Source organism: Kogia breviceps, chromosome 7 (assembly GCF_026419965.1).
Source record: "Kogia breviceps isolate mKogBre1 chromosome 7, mKogBre1 haplotype 1, whole genome shotgun sequence".
Classification (NCBI taxonomy): Eukaryota; Metazoa; Chordata; class Mammalia; order Artiodactyla; family Physeteridae; genus Kogia; species Kogia breviceps.
This window is the reverse complement of record NC_081316.1, coordinates 15427233-15434169: the sequence shown is the minus strand read 5'-3', so window position 1 is coordinate 15434169 and position 6937 is coordinate 15427233.

Genomic DNA, 6937 nt, shown 5'->3' with positions numbered 1-6937 from the left:
GCCTTTACTGGCTGACCAGCTGAACCAGTATTTCACCAGGGAAATGAAGCCGACACTGTGTGACCACCACTCTGCCAGGTCCTGCCACCGCGACTTCCTGATTTCAACCTCATGGTCATCCTGCAGGATCCAGATTGTCAGTCTGTGTTTCAGGAGTGGGGAGGAGACAGGCTCAGAGAAGCCAAATGACTTGTCTAAGGTCACACAGCCTTTCTTGGGACCTGAAAACACCACGATCTGCTCCTCCTTCTCCTAGTGGGATCATGGCCCAGGCACCCTAGGGGCTGAAGTCCTAGAAACTGAGAACTGGTGTGAGAGGTTTAAATGCTGGGAGTGGGGAGGGCTCTCCCTTCCTTCTGGTTTGTGATTCCCAGGGCCACAGAGCCCTGCAGTCTCTGAAACCTTGCCCTCGCTGGGGCTGGTCCAGAGTCCAAGCCTGGGTGGGGAGAGGCCAGGAAGGAGCCCAGAAGTGAATTCTTTCTGTTCTTTTCAGTGCCAAAGGACTGAACCTGTGGGTTGGAGTTGGGGACAAGCCTGGAGCAGTCCCCCCTGGGATTTCTACATGCTGAATAGCCATAGCCACACCATGGCCTTGGGGAGATGGTGAAGGGTTAGCTCTCCAGGCTATTCCCCAATAACTCCCTGCCTCCCCCCTTCTCCCAGGGCCATGGTGGGTGGACTTCTGAGAGCATTCATGTCATGCACAAAAGGCAGGTGGAAAGAATGAGGGAAGGAGCAGGTGCAAAGTTATGTTTAAGCAAGTGCTGGACTTGAACCTGGCCGTGGTGAGAACTGTGTCTTCTCCTGTATCACCCCCATCCCTGTGCAGCCCTCAGACCCTCATTACCCTCAGGCCCCTCTGAGCAGTGCCCCTCATTGCTCTTTGGCCTGAAGGCAGCTGGAAGAGCAGGGGCTTGGGGCTAGGTGGGAGCTCAGCTGTAGCGCCTGCTCGGGCATGGGGGTGGGGTGGCGGCTCCTCATTCAGACTCAGGACAAACACTGTAAGGGGCCTGAGATGAGAAACTCCAGCTCTTCACCCAGGTTTTCACACACATGTAAACAGACACTATGCTAGTATCTGACACACTCCAGGATGCTGAGCACAAGTCTTGGTACCTAGGCTTTATGGTAAATAAAATGTTGTCCAATTCTTTTCGCTTTGGTTAGTTGTTTAAAGCTCTGGCTGTACTTTGTACTATTGAAACCAAAGGGCCTTTGCAAGAAGAGGGAATAGTCTGGAATCTCAGAGGAGGGTGATCCCTCGTAGACCTCCTAATCCAACACCCCCTCCCGTATTGCAGATGAGGAAACAGGCCTCGAGATGGGATGGACGTGCTTGGACTCATGCAGTAAGAGGAGGTGTCATGGCCACAGGATTGTGGATGGCTGCAGAGCTGGGGTCACCAGTAGGTTCAGGGAGAACAGACTGGTGGGAGGGAAGCCAAGATGCTGTTGGCTGGAGGTCTGGGACAAGAGTCAATGTGATGTACGGTGCTCCAGGACTCACAGGGAGAGGAGGCTACTGTGGCCTGGCTTGTGTCTATGCACCCTAAAATTTGTCAAACAATCTGTGTTTAACTCGGGTTAACTCAATGATACCTCTAATAACTCTGCAAGGTAGATATAGTTATTACCCCTCTGTTTGGAAGGGGAAAGTGAAGCCCAGAGGTGTTAAGGCCACACAGCTAGGAAATGGTATAGGGTCGATGTAACTTTAGGAGCACTTAACCACAGGTGATCCTGCCTTCTACCTTCCCGGAACTTTCCCTGTAGGCCCTGAATGGAGGGGCCGAAACATGCCCATAGATGTGACCCAAGAAGGTAAAACCCTACTTTAAGCTCAAAACAAGTAAGAGAGGGGAGTGACTTAATTAACGTTGGTACACTCATACCCTGAAGAGATGCTAAGAACAGAGCATGCTTTGAAGAATATTTAATGAGGTGAGAAAATGCTTATGACATATCAAGCAGAAAAAATAGAATGTGCAACTGTCACTGTAGTGTGATATTATGTTTGTTTAAAGATATAGACAGACTCAAAGGAGCGCAAGGAGGTGTTGTAGATTCTTGAGGGAGATGAGCTAATATCTGTGCATTCCCGAACTGTAAACACAACTTCCACTGTAGCAGAAGCCTTCCGCATGGTTGAATATATCCTAGAAATCTGTATCTGGGTGTATCTACTGCTGCGTAACAAATTATTCCAAAACTCAGTGGCTTAATCAACAAACATTGATCATCTCAGTCCCTGTGGAGCGGGAATCTGGGCACAGCTTAGCAGGTACCCCTGGCTCAGGGTGTCTCACGGGCTCCAATCTAAGTGTTGGCTGGGGCTGCAATCGTCTGAAGGCTCGAGGGGGAGGATCCACCTCCAAGCTCACTTGTGTGGCGGTCTGCGGGCCTCAGAAGGTCCACCCCCAAGCTTATTCACAAGGTTGCTGGCAGGATTGAGTTTCTGGAGGGCTGTCGGGCTGAGGACCTCAGGTTCTTTTTCTTTTCCTTTTAATATTTATTTATTTATTCGGCCGTGCAGGGTCTTTCGTTGCGGCACACGGGATCTAGTTCCCTCGCTAGGGATCAAACCTGGACCCCCTGCACTGGGAGCGCAGAGTCTTAACCGCTGGACCACCAGGGAAGTCTCCCTCAGGTTCCTATAGGCTGTTGGTTGGAGATATTATTTCCTTGCCACTTGGGCCTCTCCACAGGGCCGCTCAACATGGCAGCTGCTTCCCTCAGAGCAAGTAAGCTAGAGAGTGAAGAAAGGTGAGCGATACAGAAGCCACAGTCTTTCTGTAACCTAATTTCAGACATGACATCCTGTCCCTTTTACTATATTCTACTGAGACAACTCACTAGATCCAGCCCATGCTCAAGAAGAAAAGATTACACAGGGGCACAAAAGCCAGGAGGCAGGGGCATGGGGGGACATCTATCTTAGAGGCTGCCCATCACCCTGGGTGATAACCTGCACTTTCTTGGATCCCTTCTTTTTCCTTTTATCATCAGCACTAGCAGCTGGCTTTCTCTGGGGAGACCATTTCTTTAGAAGGAAACAATTTTGAACCTTTTGCAGCAGTGGCAATGCCCCTACAGTGGGCAGAGAGGGTCTGGTAGGTTTAAGGCTGCAGCAAGGCTAGAGAGCCACAGCCTCAAGTCAGCCTTGCAGCAAGCTCAATGCAGACGCTCACTCCTCAGAATGACCTTTGAAGTGATGCATGAAGAGTCAGTGCCGAAACAGCAGGTAGGTGTAGGCCAAGAGTCTTCTATGCGTTGAAAAGTAATCACTCACTGGAGGACTGGAGTTTAAATTCAATTTAAACTCTTTGAGCTGTTATTTTTATTTTTTTCCTGGTATTCACCTCTATAGCTCCCTAAAAGATAAGTCCACCCGTAGCCTGTGAATGTGCCCTTATTTGGAAAAAGGGTCTTGCCGATGTAATTAACTTAAGAATCTCAAGATTAAATCATCCTGGATTGTCCAGGTGGGCCCTAAGGCCAATGACCAATAAGAGGAGGTCGCTAGTAATGGGAAGAGAAGACACAAAGAGGAAGGTCATGTGAAGACAGAAGCAGAGATTGGGGACTTCCCTGGTAGCGCAGTGGTTAAGAATCCGCCTGCCAATGCAAGGGACATGGGTTCGAGCCCTGGTCCAGGAAGATCCCACATGTCTCGGAGCAACAAAGCCCGTGTGCCACAACTACTGAGCCTGCGCTCTAGAGCCTGTGAACCACAACTACTGAGCCCGTGCGCCACAACTACTGAAGCCTGTGCGCCTAGAGTCCATGCTCTGCAACAAGAGATGCCACTGTAAAGAGAAGCCTGCTCACCGCAACCAAGAGTAGCCCCCGCTCGCCGCAAGTAGAGAAAGCCCGCCAGCAACAAAGACCCAACGCAGCCAAAAATAAATAAAAAGTAAATTTATTTAAAAAAATAAAATAAAAGAAGCAGAGATTGGAGTTAGGCAGCCTCAAACCAGAGAACAAGTGGAGCCAGCAGAAGCTGGAAGAGGCACGGAAGGCTTGTCCCCTATGGAGCTTCAGAAGGAGCAGGGAGAGCCGTGAGGAAGCTGTTGCACTTGTCCAGGTGAGTCATGATGGTGGCCATGACCAGGGCGTAGCAGGGAGGTGGTAAGATGTGGTCTGATTCAGGGTGTGCTTTATAGATAGAGCTGATGGGGTGGGCTCATGGATTGGACGTGGGGAGAGGGAGGAAGGAAGGATGATACTGCGACTTGGGGCCTGAGCACCTGGTGGTTGGTAGCGCCAAAGACCAAGAAAGATTGGGAGAGGAGCAGCTTGGAGTGGGTGTGTGTGGCGGGGAGGGGAGATCGGGAGGCCTGTTTTGGCCATGTCAAGTTTGAGATGCCCGTTTGCCATCTAACTGAACAGAAAAGAGTTTGGCAGTTAGGGGAATGGTCAAGACTGGGTATATCAATTTGGAAGCCAGCAGTGTACGGATGGGTGGGTGGCCACTGGGGACCAGACAAAATGATCTGTGAAGGCCCTTGCGGCTGTGTCTCTATGTGGGCCTCCTCTTCTTGTGCCCCAGAGCGCTCTCAGCCTGGCGCTCCTTCCCTCCTGCATGCCCAGAATCTGCCCCCATCCTTTCTCGTCAAATGCTTCTTCCTCCAGGAAGCCTCCTATGACCCTCCAAGATAAAAATGACCCCCTCAGGCTCCTCATCACACCCATGTGCCTTTCACCAGCATCTATCATTTTCCTTCTTGTGTGACTGTGGCTTCTTATCTTTCCATCTCCCTCAATGGCAGCAACCAGTCAAGCCCTCCATGAGTACTTTTAAACAGCTCATTCACTGGGAGGCAGTAAAGCATGATGGTGAGAGAGCTTGAGCTCCAGGGCCAGATAGGATTGGGTTCATGTCCCAGCTCCACTACTTCCTGGCTCAACTTCTTCAAGCCTCAGATTTCTTATCTGAAAAATGGGAACTGAAAAATGTACCCGCCCACAATCTACCCTATGTATATGTGTGTATGTGTATACATATCCATATATACATGTAAATATAATATATATTATATATATAATAGAAAAGCATATGTTCACCAAAAGACATGGACAGAATTTTTATATCAGGAATATGGATAAGGGTAGAAAACTGGAAACAACCCAAATGCCCCATCAAGAGTATAACGAATAGGGACTTCCCTGGTGGCGCAGTGGTTGAGAATCCGCCTGCCGATGCAGGAGACACGGGTTCGTGCCCTGGTCCGGGAAGATCCCACATGCCGCGGAGCGGCTGGGCCCGTGAGCCATGGCCGCTGAGCCTGTGCGTCTGGAGCCTGTGCTCCGCAACGGGGGAGGCCACGGCAGTGAGAGGCCCGCATACCGCAAAAAGAAAAAAAAAAAAAAAAAAAAAAAAAAGAATCCGCCTGCCAATGCAGGGGACATGAGTTCGAGCCCTGGTCCAGGAAGATCCCACATGCTGTGGAGCAACTAAGCCCGTGCACCACAACTACTGAGCCTGACTCTAGAGCCCGTGATCCACAACTACTGAAGCCTGCGCTCTAGAGCCCGCGAGCCACAACTACTGGGCCTGCATTCTAGAGCCCACGAGCCACAACTACTGAAGCCTGCATGCTTAGAGCTGGTGCTCCGCAACAAGAGAAGCTACCGCAATGAGAAGCCCGTGCACTGCAATGAAGAGTAGCCCCCGCTCGCCACAACTAGAGAAAAGCTGCAATGAAGACCCAATGCAGCCAAAAATAAATAAATTAAATAATTTTTAAAAGTATAACGAATAACTTGTGGAATATTTTACACTAGGTAATGCTACAAAGTAACAAGAATGAACAAACTGCAACTATATGGAATAATGTGAATAAACTTCACAAACAAAATGTCGGGCCATAGAAGCCAGACACAAAATTGGAGACAATTTGTATGATCCACTTATATAAAGTTTAAAAGTAGAAAAAAGCTAATCTAGGCTGTTAAAAGTCAGGGTTATGGGCTTCCCTGGTGGCGCAATTGTTGAGAGTCCGCCTGCCGATGCAGGGGACACGGGTTCGTGCCCCGGTCCGGGAAGTTCCCACATGCCGCAGAGCATCTGGGCCCGTGAGCCATGGCCGCTGAGCCTGCACGTCCGGAGCCTGTGCTCCTCAACGGGAGAGGCCACAACAGTGACAGGACCGCGTATAGCAACAACAACAACAACAAAAAAAAAGTCAGGGTTATGGTTACAGTTGGAGGATAGAACCTCGAAGGGGACAGGAGGGGCCTTCTGGGGTGCTGATAATATTCTGTTTCTTGATCTTTGCAGTGGTTACATGGCTGTACGAAAATTCACTGAGCTGTATGTTTATGATATGTGCTCTTTCTTGTTATGTCTTATATACTTCAATAGAAAGAGGGTGGATGTAAGGAGCACATCACAGTCCCTGGCATATAGCAAGTGAGCAATAAATATAAGCTACCGCAAAGGAATGAATGAAAGAACCCATGCCTTGGCCCCAAGTGAAGCCATTAACAATCAGAACCTTGGACAGATCAGAATCTGCATTCAAGGATGGCTGGAGGAAAAGGAAGAGATCTCTGGTCTGATACAGGGGACTCGAGGCAGGAGAGAATCTAAGACCTTTCCTCTGAGCTTAGCAGTTCAGTTCCTTCTGAAGGGCACTCCTATCATACAGAAAGGAGAACATTCCTAAGGGACCATGGGTATCCGTGTGTGTGTTCATGAAGAATTTCATTCCATTTTAAAAGGTCTGCAGCCCCTTGTTTTTCTAAGCCAGTGAATGCTGAAATCTCCCTAGAGAGGCCAATCCTGGATCCAGGACATCCCCATCTTGCTCAGGTTCTTGCAGGCTTTGCTCACAATCTTGGGCTTGTGTTGATCTAGTTAGTGGGGAGAGGGAAGGACTCCAGGCAGGGTAAAAATAACCTATGACAGAAGATTTCTCAGTCATGCGCAGGCTCC